Source organism: Oxyura jamaicensis, chromosome 14 (assembly GCF_011077185.1).
Source record: "Oxyura jamaicensis isolate SHBP4307 breed ruddy duck chromosome 14, BPBGC_Ojam_1.0, whole genome shotgun sequence".
In the NCBI taxonomy this organism is placed as follows: domain Eukaryota; kingdom Metazoa; phylum Chordata; class Aves; order Anseriformes; family Anatidae; genus Oxyura; species Oxyura jamaicensis.
The window spans coordinates 6,315,044-6,334,394 of record NC_048906.1 but is presented as its reverse complement, the minus strand read 5'-3'; the positions used below and the strand labels follow the sequence as shown (position 1 = coordinate 6,334,394).

Here is a 19,351-nt window from a genome sequence, read left to right as displayed (position 1 = left end):
CTTAAATAAACAAGATGGAAAAAAAAAAAAAAGTACACTTTTACCCTCTTCTTGAAACAAAAGGACAACCCAGATGGAAGAAAGACAATCTGTTAGTTTGTCATGGTTGATTCTCTTCAACTCACGAAGTCCTCAGTAATTGGGAGGGATTCACAAAAGTTTAGTACATTCCTGATTTTTGTATAACAGTGATAACAACGATCATGATATACTTGGAAACTTTAACCACTTTAGATGTTCAAAGCATTGTTTAAACATCACTTAATTAATAGTTGCTAAACACTGCTTTATTCAGGTGGCTCAGATATGCCTTTGATGAGTACGTAAGTACTTAGATTATATATTGTGGAACAATTTCATATATTTGTTCATTTTAATTAAGTTTTGCCATGTTTACATACACGATACAAGGTAACAAAACATGATTGTACAGGTGCTAGAAAGGAGAGAAATCACGGGGGCCCAAGGGGATATAGTGAGCTATAATAGGATGAAACTGGAAAGGCAAATTAGGCAGACTATCAGACAGTGTTTCCTACTGACTAAAAACTATAGAATTTCTTAACTGCATGCCACACTATATTTATGGCTGTACATGTATTAGCCAGAATGATGCATGAGAAAGCTCAAAGAAAGCAAGTGAATTTCATACACAAGTCCCAGAAACGCCATGGAAATTTAGGGTCTAGTCCAAAGGCCATCAAAGTCAATGGAAAGACTCCTGCTGAATGCAGAGAGCTCTGGATCGCGGGTTTCCCAAGGGAAATCTTGAGGGTGTCATTTCTGGCTCAGTTTAAAGTAATAAAAACCTGTAGGAGAGAAGTCTGTGCTGAATAAGGGTCACAACCAGTGACTGATTTCTACCCTTGCTTAGCCCATTGATCAAGTAGCTGGCCTGTCTCAGCCTTCCTCTCCCTTTATTTTTAATATTTTCATTTAAACTGTGTTGAAGTCAAAGCAAAGCAACTCATCTAGTAAGAACTACTGATAAAATCAGTTATTTCCAAAAATTGGTCATAAAAGACTATTACAGCAGACAGAGCAAATGATGCAAGAATAATATGAGAATTGCCCTTAAGTGCAGTCCTTAAATAATGACACCAAGGTCACATCTGTCACAAAAAGAACAGTTTTACTGCAGTCTTTTGTATACCATGTTCTTCTGCATTAGGTTCATTGAACAAGAAAAAGAAGCTTACATGGTTGCTAGAAATGACTAGAAAGGTACAGGGACTACGGTTTTTACACTATATTTCAATTCTTCCCTGAGGATATTTTTCAGAGCTAATCTGATTTAGGGACGAGACATAGCCCTTTTCCAGTGTTTCCCCAGAGACTTTGACCTGTTCAGCTCCTGGATTCTGCCCCTCTGACCATCTCTAAATAGGAAGTGTATCTTCCAAGTACAGTAGTATTTAACTGCATTCATTTACAAAGTTTTTTTCTGCTTTTCCTTACAGCTTCCAGCATTCCCTCTGATTTTTTTCCTACACTGAAATATCTTCCTGAGGTCTTTTTTTTTTTTTTTTTTTTTTCTTCTATCTAGCCAGCAAACCCTTCAGGTCTGCCCTCATATACTTACCTTCGGAGTTTGTATAGGACACTCAACTTACTAAAATGTGCGGAATTTCTTGGTCCTACTAGTTAGAACATGATTTGGTCTTCATTCAAAGTGAAAGACAAATATTTGTCTGGCAAGGTGACTCTAAGCATTTACTACGTGTTACTTATCCAGTTGAGTTTTGGCAGTTCTCCCTACCCTCATATAGATTGACTCTCCTCTCCTTTATTTTTTTATGCTCAGAAATGATGGTTCAAGTAAAACAACTTATTTTGCTGCTGAGACTAGCAATACTAATATCTATTCTGTCAGCATGTGGCATAACGTTGTGTTCTCATTCATGTCTTCACCATCTGAAGCACTAATATGAGGCCTTCCTACCCACAAAAATAAATGCATTACGGATTACAGCACACTCAGGCAGAACAGTAATGGAGCCCATATAAGTACTTTGCTGCACAGACAAGGCTGAGTCCTAAAACGGGATAATCTTTCATCTCACTCTTCATGAGGAGAGTACAACCGTTTCTCTCTGTTGGATCTTACACGAAGAAATCAGCTCTTGTGAACGTTTCATTCCATCCACCCTCATGAAGGACACTTGCTGGCTCATTTCCAACCATGCTAGAGGATTGCTGAAGCTTCCTGGCAGCCAGCCAAGCTATGTCACATCCAGGGGGCCTGCTTTGCATTTTTGGCTCCTATGTGATTTTGTTTTCAGCTATGGTGGATAAAGTTTTCAAGTATATGATTCATCGGTGCTCTATGTCAAGCCTACAAATGTTTGCTCCTGAAAGCCTTCCCTTGCTCCTAAATTATATGCCAGCCAAGGCCAGAAAAGCAGAATTGTCATTCAGAGGCCTGCATTCGGCCCCAGTGAAAGTTACTTAGTAGGGGGTGACGTGATTTCATGATACCTATGCTGTCAACTGAGGAGGGCTTTTTTTAGTTAAATGTGATGACAACTGCACACTATTTATACCAATGAACTTAGGCATATCAAAATAGTAACATCAAGAGGAATATCCTGGGCAAAAATTTCACACTGCTCAGTTTACACTTTAAAATAAATATTTCTTTAGCTTACAATTGATCACTGGCTACAAACATTGGAGAAGTGTTTTGTGGCTTTGACTCCACCCTGAAAACGAGAGAAGTTTTGGGGCTTGGCTCATTTAGGACTACAGGACTGAGCAGGCAGCCTCACATGGATAAAGGCTGCCACCTCTATGACCAACCATCCATGGAATAGTAGTCCCATAGCTTGGGACTACACCAATGGACATTTCACTCTGTCTCAAGGAAAATTTGAGCAGAAAGCAGCCAGCAAGAGAAGGAAACCTGTAATTTTGTGGTTTGCATCATTCCTACACCAACAAGCGTGATTATTATTAATGGGCTGCAGTGCCCTCGTCCCCCCAAAATTTTAGAGTGCCTTTTCCAAGCCAAAATCAGTGCAACTTCACCTGATGAATGCAGAATGGTAGGAGTGTATCTGGAGGCCGGTATCTCTTTGTACAGTGGAATTTTAGGGGTGTATGTAGGCCATGCTGAAATGAGAAGCAGCATTCCCCAGCTCTCAGCTTTCACCCTCTGTCCCCAGAGGCTTTCCAAACAGCTGAGCACGGTCGAGTGGTGCAGGGTTTTTAGATGCATTTCATTTAGTGGAGCAGGCGGAGGCTGTGCAGGCTGTTAGGATGAACACTCTGTTGCTCATGGTCCCAGAAGAGTTGTCCACTGCTCAGCTCACTTACTTAGCTTCATGCTGCAGGGAGAAATCAGAGTGTAGGTAAGGCTTGTCTGCATTTCTGAATCAAAATTCATCTTTTAATAGTTACATTTTCTATTCCCTACCCAGTGGTATTATTACCAGAATTCAGTCTGCTCCCAAATCCCCCTTCCCACCAACTCCCACAACTTTGGAACCATTTAGCGGTCACTCTGCATTTTGCTGTATAGCCCTAATTACTACTCAGCACTATAATTGATACGTTAAAGCCTATTAAAATATGGAGCTGAGCCATTGCTTTACAGTCACTGCACTTCTAATGCCAAAAATCACTTACAGTTTGTTTCTGTGTTTCATTTCAGCTACTTTTAAATAAATGTCTCTCCCCAGGACCTGGACAATGCGAATGGGATTTAGTCTCAGAGTGTGAAACTTGCAGCCTGCAGCACCAGAAAAATAAAGTATTCTTACAAAGCCATTCAAATGGATTTCCCTCACTGATTGCTTCAGCCAAAAGTAAATTATAAGCCAGACATTATCAAAGAAAATCTCTGCAGAACATTCCAGTTCATTTTGCTGTACAGCAAGGTTTTGAATGCAGAGATGGAGGCCTTCGGTCACATTTTCATATTTGCAAGGCAAACTCACATACTAGAGTAAATATTATTTATATATGTATACGTTAACTATCACTTCTGTTATTTACTATGGCAGAGGATGCCTTTAGGACATTCTTGAGGGGATGAGCTGTCTGGCATGCATATGAAAACAGAACAGAGAAATCAAGTAAAATTAAAGTTAACAGAACTACTTAAACACCCAGGAGTCAGGCTAGCCTACTGCAGGACTTTTCCAAAAGTTCATGAAAAGATAAGAGGGGAAAGGGCTTCTAAATACCAAGGTGAAATGTATGTTCTTCTGTATCATTTCCCAGAAAAACTGGGAAACAGGGAAAGCAAGAGCTCAAAGGGCTGACCCATCCAAAAGCAATTTGTTGTGTCAGGGCAAAGAATAACAAGGATAAAATCCAAATGATGAGATAAATATAGCAGAAATTTATTAGCAAACACCATTCTCGAAACCTAGGAAATAGAGGGTTTCTCCAGGACATGCAAAATTCCACAAATACAGAAGAACTAAACAAACTCTACCTACTTCAAGGGAATCAAATGCTCTGCAGCTAAGACCATGCTGGTAAAAATCCAAGTCAAACTGGATTCTTATAAGGCCTTTTAAAAAATAGTTTGGCCAAAGTTTCCAAAGGCATCTCAAAAGTCACTGAGCACTTCTATTCAAGCATATAAATGGGCATGCACAGGCTAAAAGGATTTTTTTGTCATTATGCTTGTTTCTTCCATCCGAGTCTTTTTAGGAGACATTATACACATGGAAATAAATCTTCATCTGCATGGCATTTACTCCGCAACATGGAGGACTACCAATAAAGACTGTCAGATGCACCAGATAACATGTGGAGATGTCATCCCAGCTTCTGAACAAATCTGGATTGACACACCACAAAATGTACAGTTTCAGAGGAGCTCAGCTAACCACCTTATCACAGTGTCTCAGTGTATTTCCCTGCCACACTCAAGAGAGACAGAGGGAGAGGGGACAGAGAGAAGCTCATTTCTAAAGTTAGCAGGGGACTACTGGATATGGTACATGAGATAGCAGGAAGCTGGACTTTTCAGTACCGTGTTCCTCAATTTCTGTGGCCTTGCAGTTCTCACACATTGATTTGTTTCATATTTCAACCACGACATGGTTTTGGGCACCAGGGAGGACAGCCCAGCACATGTGCTGAGATCAGCTTGCGTTTCAAGCTGCTGGGAAAAGCTCTACATCAACTGCACCTTCAATGTCATGGGGAACTGGCCCCAGTGATACCAGAGGGATAGCCACTAGGGAATGCCCACATTTAAAAGAGAAAGTCCCATGCTGGAGGCCACGTGAGGGATATATGGAGTCCACATGCCTGTGTCCCATCCAGCAGGCCACCTGAATCAGGATATGGTGCTGCAGTTTGACATCACCTTCCTCCATGCCCACCACTCACAGACTTCCCGCTCTTTTCCATTTTACTCCTCGATGTTTGCAGATGCAACATGGCCCATAAATCTGGATTTAACCCAACAAGACATTCTAAGTGACACAACAATATCCAAACAAGCTCAACCTCTTCAGATCTTATTACATTTCAGATGTGATCCTCTACAGCTGTATTACATCTCCAAACTCTGCATATCACACTCAAGTCTCTGATAAAGAAACAGCTGCTTATGCAACTCTTGCATTTGGCTGTAGCCAGTACATTATGACAGTTTGGCTCCCACTAAATTCCCCCTACCCTTGGCACATTTGGGATGGTATCTGATTCCTATCCCATCTCCCAAAAGACAGAGGATTTTATTCTGGATCCAGGAGAAGAAGGAATAGGTCTCTTCTTGTGTTTATGAGATACAGCTCAGCTTTGTGAACATTAACATTAATAGTGTTTGAATACCTAAAACTCTGTCAGCTCACTGAGAAGGTGCCATCACAGTTTCTGCACTGCATTGGATTAAAGTCTGCAATATATGCCTGTAATATATGCCTGTAATATATGCCTGCAATATATGCCTGTAAGTCTATAATATCGACCGTGCCACACGGTAGCACTGAGCCAGCTTCAGCCAAAGTCAGTAAAGTGCCCTGAAGGTTCAGGGTGAATTTTAACCAGAATACCAGTACTTGTGTCCATCACTCTTTGGAAATGTACAGAAAGCAAAACCCCTTGGTGCCGTTAAAGACCTTTAAACTGCAAGACAGACCGGCTATGGAAAATCCTCGAACTGAGTGAGATTGTCGCAAGTTGCTGCTGGATAGGCAGCAGCAGGAGCTGCACACTGCAGTGCAGCAATTTGTTCCAGTTCTGAGATATGCTAAGAGACTTTTCCATGATTATTTCCAAACCAGGCTAGAACAAGTCTTTTCCTGCCATCGGAAATACATTCTACTAATGTAATACTGGTTTAGGGGAAAAATAAAATGAAAATAAAAATTGCCAGCTAAGTCATGCCTAGGAAACATTGTGGAAAACAATTTTTGTCATGTGAGTGCTGGAGCATAGATGGGTGCTTTGAACCAACAAAATGATTGTTGTGCCTAGTTAGCTCTCTTTGTGCCCATCAACCGGATTGTGTATTTCAAAATTAGTATTAATAATCAAATGTCAAAGGGTGAAGGAAGTGCAGGTTCCTCTACATAGCTAGGTCCCTGTTTGGAAGTTTCTGAGCAAAGGGACAACAGTTTCCACATCCATTTGCTATTCAGCCATGCTGCCAAGAAAGCCAATAAAAAGAAGCAGTCATAGGCATGCTTTTTGTGCTATTCATCCCCACTCACTCTACATCAGACAGACGCAACTCATTCATTTCATAAGGCCACCAAACAGAAGCCGAGTGGTGAAGGCATCCGGTCCCTGCTGAATTGGCTCAGGTCTTGCTCATGATGAGGGTCTCTATAAACCACTATTGGCCCTTGGAACTGCTCAACCTCAGAAATTTATGTTCCTCTCTTCCAATTAGTGAAACAAAACCACACTGTCAAGGAAATGATCACAGTGATCTAATAGGTCATGCCTATCTTTAACTTCTATCATTCAAAATAGAAGGAAATTATTTTCCAATCATTTGAAAGTTCGCATTGTGAACACTATAAAGCAAAGTTCACTAACCTTTCATTTGCTTTGTGAGTTTTTCCTCTTATGAGTATTTAAAGAAATCAGATGTGACAATCCTGGACAATTAAAGTCTTTAATAAAGGTCAAAAATCTCCTCAAAACAGAGAAAATGAAATGTTTCCAAAAGACTGCTAAATCCCTTCCTGTAGATTTTGAAATAATAATAATTAAAAAAAAAAAAAAGCCCTGTGTTTCTCTGCCAAGTGCCACCAAATAAGTCAGCAATAAAACCAGAAACCTCTTTTACAAGTTAGTGCTGTACACCAGAAAGATAAGTTTCCTGATCTGAAAGTTAATCTGAGTCATGTCTGCATTTTAGCATTTGTGAGGAGCACTTTTGTAATGCTGCTAATTCCCTGATTAGTCTGACAGGACTTTTTTTTTTTTTTTTAGATAAAGAGATTCTGTAACACAGCAGACATTACCACATTGTCTTTGTGCTGTTGTAACTGCAGCAGGGAAGAAATGTGGGCTGGGATTTTGAAGGGCACTTTAGCCATTCTGTTCCAGCTGAAACTCAACAGAATTGGGCACCTACTTCGTCTTGTAACCATCGTCTTCCAGCTCTCCAAAATGTACAACAGTGATTTCAGTCTCTTCTGGCACAGATGCTCGAGCTAACCTCACCTCTTATGTTAATAATATCAAGTTTTTCCTTCTCCAGCAGAGAGTGGGTCTGGGATGAAATTCAACGCTGGCTTGCATGCCACAAAAGTCCTATTTTGAGAGCTCACATGAGACTTTTCTCTTAGAAGAATCAAGCAAGTATTTTCAGCCTCCAGCTATTGTGCACCTCACAGCAGGTGAAAGGGGTCTTTACAGCTTCTTTCTTGTTTTCTACGTAATCTTCCACAGTGTTGTTTCTGTGGAGGCTTAAGGAACGGCAAGGGGAGGGAGAAGGGAAGAGAACAAAAGGATGGCCTATCTGCTGATGCTTTGGAAAGGTCATTCCAGTGCTGGCTTCTGGAAACTTAGTGGTCCTGTGTGTCAGAGCACCTCCACGAGGAATAAACTGTTTGAATGACTTACTGGGGAATTCAGTGAACCAGTGACATGACTTCGTTTTATTATTGTTTCTACGGCACTGCTCCTGGATAAAAGTACATGATTTAAACATAAATGCTTGACTGTGAGTCAGAAGCAGCTCTGTCCTCAGGGCCGCACTGTCACGCTATGTCCTGGTAATGCAGATGTGGCTGACACTATGGGAGAAAAACAGAAATTTAGAACAAAAGACACAGGCAGACCTATTCCCACACATGGGAAGGTTAAATCAACATTTGATCCAGCTGCCAGCTCAGGCCTCCAAACGCTGATTATTGCTACAGCTTTCTTAATGTGGATGGTCGCTAAGGACATTGAGCAACATGGTATCCCCTTTACAACATCCGAGCTCTGATGCAAGGGATATATTTCGGGCTGCAACAGCTTTCAATCTGCTTGTTGCTGTCGTTATTAACCACTCGTGTTAGGGCAGCACAACCAGGGCCACACTGTGCCATTGAAATGCCTTGGGAGAGACAGCTGTTCACCCAAAGAACAAGCCCCAATGACAAGTGGGCAAGAGAAGGGGTTTATCATGTTCTCCTAATTACCTTTGTAATGTAAAATCAATACTTATTAGTATTCCCTATCTAAGCCCTTTCCAAAAAATAAAAATCTTATTACAAGTACTCCTGTTCTGGTTATTAGGTAGCAAACCAGCTGACTGCACCTACAGCCATACAGTTCATGCTGAATGCAGCCACTGGGGCCAAAACCTGTCTCTGAGTGCTATCCTATTTCTAATTCATTTATGGCAACCTGCTTAATGGTAAACTTGTTTAGACCAAAAACTGCAAAGTAGTAGTCAGCTCCTATCTGCCCAGATGAGGCCAAAAGGGATGTATTTATATAGTGACTCAGCAATGATTTAATCATAGATATTTACTAATTGCATTTTTTGAAGTGGCTGGAGATGTCCAAGGTCCTTGCAGCTATTGTCATTATGAACAGCTCTTTTGGGCACAGCACAGCATTATTGCTGTTTGGTTTCTTGCTATTTATTCTACCTGACTCTCCCAGGAGATTTCTGTATAATGTCATTTACACTCTCTGGCCTAGATACTGCAGAGGAACAATTATATAGATTTCAGCATCTTTTTTCATTTTTTATTTTTCCTAGGATGTAAACTTTCCTACTTCGATTGGATCATAAAAATATAGGCAAACTATCACTTAGTAGGACACCAATGAATTCACCTTCTGTCTAAGTATTTTTGGAAATATTATTGGCTCAGCAGGGAATTAGGGAATAAGGATAAGGGAAACATATTGAAACATATAAAATACCTGATAGATAAATATGCTATGCAAACCCAATCTGATTGGTTAATTACCTGCTTCAATTTTAGAAAAAAGCAATGGAGTAATCCAGTATTTTTGTAATCTTTTAAATATTATTATTATTATTTATAAAACTAGCTTTTATTGGGTCAGTAAGAATATAACCATGAATTTTCAATAAAGGACAAACAGACCTAAATACAATGAAGTCCTGGGAAATGCAACAATCTCTTGCCTTGAAAATGACAGTTTTATACAAGACAAAAAAAAAAAAAAAAAAATCAACTAGATGATGTCAGTGTAAAAACATGAAGAAGAAAAAAAATACCAAGAAAATATTTCAAAGGAAGTAGACCCCTGGGAAAATAAAAGTGCTGTATATTAGGAAAATGATAACAGGATTGGCACAAAATAGGAAATTATAAATATAGATTAGTGTTTCTCAGCCTCTTCTGCACCATGACCCCATACTTCAAGAGAGAAAAATTTGGGATATTATCCATGGAGTCATCAAGAAGAGAAGAGTGATCACCTGCTCTCCAGGAACTGAGAGACCCAGCCTTATAGTATTAGATCTCAGATAGAATATACAGTAGGAGAAGCCCTTGGAAATCTAGAATTAGATTGGAACAATATAGTGTACGGCCTTTTGGAGGCCTTAAATAGGTAGTTTTTTAATCAAAAGTAATAATCTATCATCTAAGCTAAAACTATTGATGCTTTAAAAAAGTTAATTCCAGAAAATAGGCCCCTGAGTTATTTAGATGTCTTGGGAAATGTTAATCTCGCATCTCAAGACCTATTTTCAAAAGAGGCTTAGAAATCAGGACTGCCTTGCTGAAAGAATGATCAGCAGCTGAGAACCACTCAACTCTTTGTGCTGTGGCTCAGATTTCAAAGTCAATGAGAACCAGCCTTCTGAGTACCTGTGCCATTCCAAATAATGCCATCAGTCACCTAAACAAATTAGGACCCTACATGCCAATTATCAACAAAGCAACCAAGTCATCTGAGTGTGTTTGAAAGTTTTATCTCAGTGACAACACATATTCCCTTGCCTTGGCCTTGTTTGGGCCTTGATGGCAGAGGCAGCTGTTGACCTGCACCCTCTGCAGAACCCTCTCCTTCCATTTGGGAAAGCGGCTCCAAAAACAGCTCAAACTGGCAGTTCCTCACATGTGAATTCACTGTTATTAGCCTGCTGATAGATGAGGAGGTTGACTTAGTCACCAGCATAACTACAAATATGTTTATAGGAACTTCTATCCCCTGACCAAATGTTGAACTCATTGGGAAACTTGCCTGCTGTGTTTTGTTTAAAATGTGAATCGAGCACTTGTTGCCAACACGTATTCTTCTTTGTCAATCACATCTCGTGGTCTCCTGTCTGTGTGCAGCCACATGCCTATTGGCAGGGCTGCAGCGTTGATGGCTTCTTGGTTTTCCCTTTCTGCCTTTGGCTCTGGTCCAGGCAAGGGAGCAGAGGTTTAGCTGGAGAGTGTCACTGACACTAACATCCTTCTCTGACCACCTCAGCTGAGGGGAAGATGACCGTGAAACCACTCAGTAACTTAGCTCAAATTTCACTACAGCCCTTGCCTCACATATGTTCCCCATGTTTCTTGCAGCAGACATGGAGGGTTTTGAGTTAGAAACCTGAAGAAACTATAGACTGGTTAATTTTAAAGGATTTTGTGGCAGCTTGCTCACCATGTTCACATATAAGCCAGGTTTTCCTCAATGGTCTTACACAACTAACTAAAGTGTCCAGTGGATATAAAAAGACCACAGGAAGGCACTCCACCTTGAGAAAAAGAATTTGGATTTGGATTTTCATGGCTGAGAACTAGTAGCATTTTTATCACTCAGATGTCGCAGCTGTCCTCCTGTACAGGGGAAAGACCACAAACACATCATGTTCCTCCTTACCCTAGGGAGCTCTGTGATCCTTTACCACCTTTCCCCCTCTCACCCAGCAGGAGACACAGTGGCACTGCAACCCTGGGGAGAACAAGGATGGCACTGCATGAAGGTAAGGCCCTTGCAGAGATCAGCAAATAACTCTTTTAGGAGAGCTGCCACCTTTGCAAGCCTCACTGCAGACACGTACAAGTTGTAAATTGATCTGTTGTCTCTCTTTCTGAGGGAAGAAGAAGGGGTGCTGGGGGGTTGGCTGTGTTAGCCAAATTGGGAACCAAATCTGAAATTCCCAGCAAACAAGAGATCTCCTGCAAGGACCAGTGGTGCAGCACTGCACTTGCCTGTCTGGCAATTCTGCCAGAATAGGATTTCCAGAAGCCAATGGGACTGTCTCCATACGAGATTTTTCAGATCTGTCCCTAGCTTAGCAATAGAGTATGGCACATAAATGAGAACTTCAACAAGAAAACAGAAAAGCTCATCGAAATGCCAGCAGGCCCCCACCCCCACACATGAGACAAAAAGGACTTTCATGCACACAATGTTTTTTTTTTTTCCTTGTATCTGACTCAGACGGCCAAGCACAGAGCAAATTTTCACAGTCTGGGCAGACTTGGGTGGGCTCTGTCTCCTCCTAAAGAGGGAAATGTTTATTGAGGAACAGATCTTAATGGTGTGTCGAAGTGGTGTTTGAGGGAATGTGACTTGGGGACAGCTGGGAAGCAATTTAGTGACTTATCAGGCAGCACTGGTGAGAGCCAGGGCTGCTCCTTTCCCCATAACATGATTCAAGGAGATGGCTTGAAACCAGGCCTTTCTGTTCCTTGTCTCACTGTTGTTCTAAGGAATAAGCTGACATTTCTGCATCATGCTGCAGCCTGGGTCTGCATGGAGTACTGGAACCATTGGCATGCTGGCCAAATGTCCCCACCAGGCACGTGCCCTGCTTCTCTGCACCCACCTGGGATGGGGCTTTCCTCCACCATTGCTTGTGAACATCTTCTCAGGCTGCCTGAACTCTTCCAGGGGATGTTGTAGGTTTGGGCTCTGAATTCTAGACGTCAGGACCTTCCAGATGAGGGCTCTCCCTCAGCAAATTTTCTTCCTCACTTCACTGCTCCACTGTTGCTGAGCCAGATGTGTATGAAGAAGGTGATGAAGGAGGCCATCAGAGGTTTGGGCACTACTTGACCAATGCTGTTACCAGAGATGGGGTGAGATCTCACACCACTTGGATTCAATTCACCAAAAGATGTCTGTCAGCCTTCTGAAGCCAGTGGAGAGTGCTGAAGTGAAGGCACTTCTCTCATGAATTTTTAAGGTGCATTTCTCCCTTGGATCCATGATATGGCTGAACAAGTTTTCTAATTTATGTCTAGTCAGAATCAGAAGAGAAACCTAAGCAAATATGAATAAAATATGGTCAGCACACTTAGCTAGCCTTTGGACTGTTAATGATGTTCTATTGTTCTGTTAAATTCATTCATCCATGATGTGCTTTGTATTACAACCAAGCCTCCCTACTCTGTGCTACTGCAGAACAGCCTCTCTGGTGGATTTCTATAATTCATATCAGTAAAGTTTTCATATGTGCTAATACACAAGACAGCCAGAGAGAAGAAAGAAAGCTTGCCTTGACAGTGGTGGGGAAATACCATTGGCATCAGACTTAAACGTTTCACTTAATAGCTTTCCTGGAATATACCCATCTTGCCAATAGGAGATAGTGACTCCAGTAAAGCCATCTCATTCACACAGCATATGGGAGCGTGCAGTGTGGGGATGATGAATCCCTAGAGCTACCTTTTGAAATGTAATAGGATCGCCTGGCTCGCTCAGCCGTGCTGCCTGTTACTGATTTAACAGTAGAAGAATGAAATGCATCTCTGTATCTTTTTTTTTCCACTGCAGTAAATACTTTATCTGCAGCTACCAGGTTAACAACTCCATGCACTTCATTCTGTCCCCCACAGAGAGCCCACCAAGAGCTCCCACCAAGAGCTCCCAGCCACCCCTTTGCTGATTCACCACAAGGGCAATGCCCCAGCATCAGTGCTGCTTTCTCAGCCAGCACAAAGGGCTGGGGAAGGTGAAAAGTTACAGCCTTGCCATTCCCAGCTTCCCCTCGTAGAGAATCCCATCTGGAACACAAAGCCAAGTGATCCCACATACAGAAAAGCAGCAGACACAGGGAGAGGCATGGCCATGGTCTCCTGCCTCAGCTCCAGAGGCTTTGCTTGTCTTGTTTACAGTGACACTGTGAGGTCCCTTCTATCCTGCCCCCCATCACCTACCATCAGTCTCCTGACTTGTGGGTTTTGTTTATTTTGTTTTGTTTTGTTTTGTTTTGTTCCTTTTCTGATCTTTCCCCTCTCTCTGTCAGTTTTATTCCCCTTCACACTTTTCCTTCTCACCTTTCCAATTTTTTTCCACCATTCTTCTCCTGCCTTACCTATTCTATTCTCTTCCAAACTTAGCTCCAAGGCAGACCTTCTTAATGAAGGTCTTATACAGAAAGAACTATGGGGCTTATAAAATATAACAAAAGGTCTGCTTATGCACATCTTACCTTTCTCCTATCTTTCCCTTTCTTCTCACCATTTTGCAAGTTGTAGGGGCAGAGACATAATTCTCCCACATATCTGCTGACATGCACCAGTCACTATTGTTCTAGTGAGCTGTGAATCTACCCAGTGCTGTAGTAAAATCAAATGGTTTAGACAAGGGATATGGTGGATATATTTGCCTTGTTTCTTGGAAACCTGAAAACCAAAAACCTGTTTAGTTGAAAATGGTTGGACATTTTTTGCTCTTGGAACTGGAGGAGGGAAGGACTTTCAGCCAACAAAATATCAGTTTTCTAACAAAAAATGGAAATGTAACTAAAGCAGATACTAATAAAAATGTTCAGCTAACAATCCACTTTCCATCTTGATGGAAAATTTTCAAGCAGCCTTAGCACACTATTTTGTATAACTGAAAATTAGTTGATAGTATCATGCTTATTCTCTGAGTTATTTATATATAGAAAAGCAAATCCGCTGTGATTTACTTTTGACATGAAAGATTCTTTTGAGATTAGTCACCATAATCTGCCTTCCTGGTAAAAAAAAAAAATAATATATATATATATATCATTAGAAATCAGTAAAAGATCAAAACATGAAATATGAGGTCCTGATAGTTCATTAGACTTCTAGTAATGAATTCTTCCGGAATGCATGATTTTCCTTGTGTAATAAAGCTTCATATAGTTGTTTTAAATTCATCAGGTCTCGACCCACTCTCAACCCCTAAAAAATCTTGAGAAAATCTCATTTCACAGTTTCCCATAAAACCAGGTGCAAAACAGCTGCTATTGGCATGGAAGGATTCCTGAAGTACTTCATTGGTATCAGTAGCCAGAGAAAAACCATGAAATCGAAGGGATTTTTATAGGTACATATACAATCCTTCAAGAAGGTGCCATGGAGGATAGTATGGCTGAGCTAGTGTTTCCCACATTTGAGGGGAGGACATTCACGCGGTCTAGTTTTCCAGATTCTGTGAAATTTCACAGTAATGGCTTCATTTGACTTGGTGTTATGGTTAAAAGCACCCTCAGTTTGCTCCATGGTGATGATATGGGTGACTGCACTGGTATGTCAAAGCTTGCTGAGACATCCACTGGAGAAAGGAGCTTTGTGGTCTTCCCTTAATGACTCTCTCAAAGATAAATGGCTTTGACAATTTCTTGTAGCGTTCATGGGTTGCTGCTGTCTTCCCCATATATATTCCACTGAATCACTGGTTCAGGTGTATAGACTAAGAACTTAGTTAAGGGTGGAATTTTACCTATAACTCCATCCCAAGCCAGTTAAAGAAGTCTTTCCATCATTCCTCTTCTCCAGCAGCATTTTGATTAATCTCAAGGTTTTCTTCCACTGATTACATGTGTTGCCATGAGACTTGTTTTAATTTTTTTTTTCTCCAGGAAGGTTCAGTAGGAACTGTGATTTAATTTAACAATACTAGAAGCTAGCACAAAAGTGAGGCAATTTAGCCCCAGAAACATTCACCACCTATGCCCTGTTATTCCTTCACCGAATTGAGTTCTCTGGCTTCATGGGAAGATCCTTTCAATGAACATGTTTTCATTCACCTCGAGAATGGAGAGTGTGAGATTATATACTGCAATGAAACCTATAAAATGAAGCCTAAATTGTTGCAGAAGCAAAAGCTGCAGGTTCCAGGTTGCTAGCTGGATTTTTATTTTGTGTGCGTGCGAACACATGCACTTTTTTATTAGCACTCCATTGAACTACTCATTGTTCAGCATTGATTTAAAAATATGTCGTTCTTAACTACTGGTTAGACACTTCATTCACTATGTAGGTATTTGAGGAGGACATAATGATACGTTCATACAAGTCAAAACAGTAGATCAAATATTGATACTCAAAGAATGACAGTTCTTTTTCCAACTCCACTTTAAATGATTATTTTAAAGAAGAATGCTGAGCAAATTACAATGGCTTCAAAAAGACAGTCACCTACTAAGACAAATTTTGATTCCAATGTGTGGTATAGGATGTTTTCCAGGGCTAGGGAGGAGATACCCTTTCTAGATGTAAGCTTAATAACAGTGATATTCCTACTGTGAGGAAAGTATTCAATTTTCATCATTTGCTTAAAAAAGTACCATTTTGTTTTAACAAATGGGAACATAAATGAAAGATATTTCTGTGTGCAGTGCTTACATGAATATTTCCCAGTGTTTTTATATCTCAGTTCTCTAAGGAATAATGTTTTCAATTTCCTTCAGTCTTGTACTGAAATGTAAAATAAGACCTCTGGGCTTAAAGATACCATAAGCGAAAGTTCTTATTTGCTTTCTATTTAATTAGCATGAAACAGATCATGTCATCATTCAGGGATAAATCCTGACCTCTGAAGGGAGTGGAGAGAAAAGAAAAAAGGAATTTTATTCTCTTGTCAGTAGCAAACAAACAAATACAGAAATGTGTATGAGTGTCATTTACCATTCTATAGAAGAGCCTCTAATCTAAGGGGCAGGTTGGCTGGTGAAAGTGTCTTACCAGCAGTGGCTGGAGAAGGCATTTAAAATACTGCTCAAAATGCATTTTAATCCTGAGTAGACAAGAACTATCAACTGCTAAATGAGAGGCATTTACCTTCCACTTCCTTGGTCACAAGCATATTCCGAGTTGGCTTATGGTTAAGAAAGGCCACAGATGATGACGAACCATTATACAGACATGTCCATAGGCAAGAAGAAAACTTGGCCCATTGCTTTCAAAACTGTCATTGCTTATTGACACTTCTCTCAATTTTCCATTGAGAAATCTACCTCTGGAAAAGCAAGAAGCATTGTTAACACAACCCATAATTGGTTAGAGGAGCACAGCTGAGCTTTCAAGCTCAGAGACTCTGGAGACCAGTGCACAGGGACTAAAACCAAGACATTTTCCGTGAGCAATTCTCACATCCAAAGCCATGTCCCCTCCTATTCCAAGGAGAGGCCAAAGCTTGGGACAGTGGAGGCTTTCTTCACACTTCAGGATGGCCCTGAGTAGATGAGGTTGGAAAGAAGCTTTGAGATATTGTTGGGTATGGAAGGGATTCCTTTGCATTCTACTATTACATTGCTTAAGTATTGTTTGCTATAATGTTGGATGTACAGACACCTCCAGATGCAGAACAGGATTAGCATAAACTGCAGCAAGAAATATACTCCTCAAAATCTCTGTTTCTGCAAGAGCTGCATACTGGTTTTGGCCCGGGGATCTGTTGGATATTATGCACCTGACCTGCTGTTCTCCTCAACTCCAAATAGCAATTTGTGCCCATGTAGTGCAAGGCAGGTACAAAGCCAGCCAGGGCAGTGTGCTAGCAGTTTGTGTTTAATTTTTTCCCTGGAAATGCTACTACAGGGTATAGAGGCAGCAATAAACATATCTGAAATGCCAGGAGAGACTGTCTACGAAAATTCATGAGGGTAAGGACATAAATGAGTAGAACAAGCAGGTACTGGAGAAGAAAATTAGACACTCAGCTTCCTGTAGCTAATTTAAATGGGAAATGGGAGTTGTTCCAGGTATTCAGTAAACAGGCTTGCAAATTAGCTTCCCACAGTTTCCTTATGCTGCTGTACATGCATAAAGAACATGTACTGCAGTTCATTGCTTTAACTCACTTCACTTCCAAGATCAGTGAATATCGCCATTATTTTCAGTTATTTACACAAATGTTTTTATACCTGTTTATGAGCAAATAGGGTAGGAGATAAGTGAAAGTGAGTGCTGGACTGTCAATAACCAGGTAGCCAGACTCTTTATTCATGAAATGTTTCTTAAGCCTAGTGTTACCAGGGGATACAAAACTGCTTTTCAGTAACTGATATTTATCACCGCATTTAAGACAGAGAGGCTCAGAACAGCTTCATATCTTAATCCCCTTCTTTAATTCCATATGAATTAACTGCAGGCCAGTTCAGGCATCAGAGAAAAAGCTCAGCAGGAAGGGAAATGCTTGCCAAAATTGAATCAGCTCCAGTTCATGGGGAAAGGGGGTTTGGAAGGGTACCCATAATTTAAGAAGGAAAAAAAAAAAAAAAAAAAAAAAAAAAAAACGGATACAAACCAATCCAATCCATTATTTCAAACTCCTATTTTAGCCCTAGATTAGCATCAGTCCTTTATTCAAACTTAAGCTACATGAGAAGATATAAGTGACGTGCTTGCCCCCCCAGATGTCTGTTCTCTGGCTAAAAAAGCCATGTTATTGAAGATAGTGTTACTGAGCTCCTATTAGTTTTCAGCAGGTTGATGCTTGTCCCATAAGCTTTAATAGACCATCCCTTCCAATGTGCTCCCTATCCTTACACAGGTCATAACACAAGAGTGGAGGAGCCCTGTTTCCCCTGCTTTCAAATTTGTCATAGACCAATATGTTTTAGTAATGCAAGGTCAAACTTATGGTTCTTGGTTGTTGGAAGTACTGGTACGTTTGCCAACAAAGGTCAAACCAAGACACAAGAACACCAGGTCTACATCAGTATGACAAGCAAAGTCATTTTTTGCTGGGAATATTCAATTTGCTATAATGTCCATTTAATCTGAATGCTAAAGGCAACAAAGAAATCAGTATTTCCAGTTCTGTTCATTCCTTATATGGTGAAATGTTAGATAACTTGTGTTATTTATAACCTGCACATTTGGTATTTTTTTGTACTGGGGGGGGGGGGGGGGGGGGGAAAGGGGGAGGAGGACATAGTGGGCAAGAAGACTGGATTTTTTCCACTCTAACCAGAAAATTAAGAATTAAACTGTGTCAGAAGAGTAGCCAGCTTTATTCATATGCCTTGTAGAAAGACAAATCTTGAGCTGGGCCATTAAAATTGATGAGGTTTTAAAAAAACGGCACTTAGTCACAAACCACGCAGGCCATAATGAGAGGTAATGAACACTGATCTTCTAGCTTTGAGCTAGAAGCTGGTCTTTAAATATCTGTATTTCAAGACCTCCACACTTCCCAACTCAGTTATATTTCTAACAATAACACACTGGAAATAACTTTTTGGACTTACAGAGGTGGAAGATGTCTCGTGTAAGCTCCTGGCTTTCACCATGCCATGGCCTTGTTGTGTTTAAATCACAATGAGCTGCCCAACACGGCTATGCCAAGTGCCCAGGTCAGATGTGCCCCATCACCCTGGCATTGCTGTCCTTGCTGAGTTGTATGATCTGGTCACTCACTCGCTCACCCACAAGCAGATTTTGCCACCAGAATGTTTAGCCCATTGTATTTTTCATCAGTGTCATTGTTCTGACACTAGATCCTGCCAAACCACACTAAAATTATTATTTTCCCCTCATGGTGTTTATGTCATGCGTAGCGTGGAGCAGATCCATACCCTAACCCCAAGCCTCACACACTGGTCCGTCTTCCAACCCCCAACAAACTTTTATTTCAGATGTGAATTGAAGGTCACACCATTACTTCATCACTTACCTCAGTCCCCTGATTACTGTGAAATGACATTTCTCTGCTATGTTCATGAACTGGACCTTTTTTTTGAAATCAGGAAACA

General features: G+C 40.8%; 1 protein-coding gene across 1 annotated transcript in view; it reads right to left on the bottom strand.

Moving 5' to 3' along the window:
• Nucleotides 1-1,502: 1,502 nt before the first annotated feature.
• The window catches only part of PDGFA (platelet derived growth factor subunit A), a 68,630-nt gene continuing 50,781 nt past the window's right edge, over nt 1,503-19,351 (bottom strand). The window contains exon 7 of the mRNA XM_035339233.1: nt 1,503-3,326. The gene's annotated coding sequence lies outside the window, so the exon portion shown is untranslated. The remainder of the gene's footprint in view (nt 3,327-19,351) is intronic.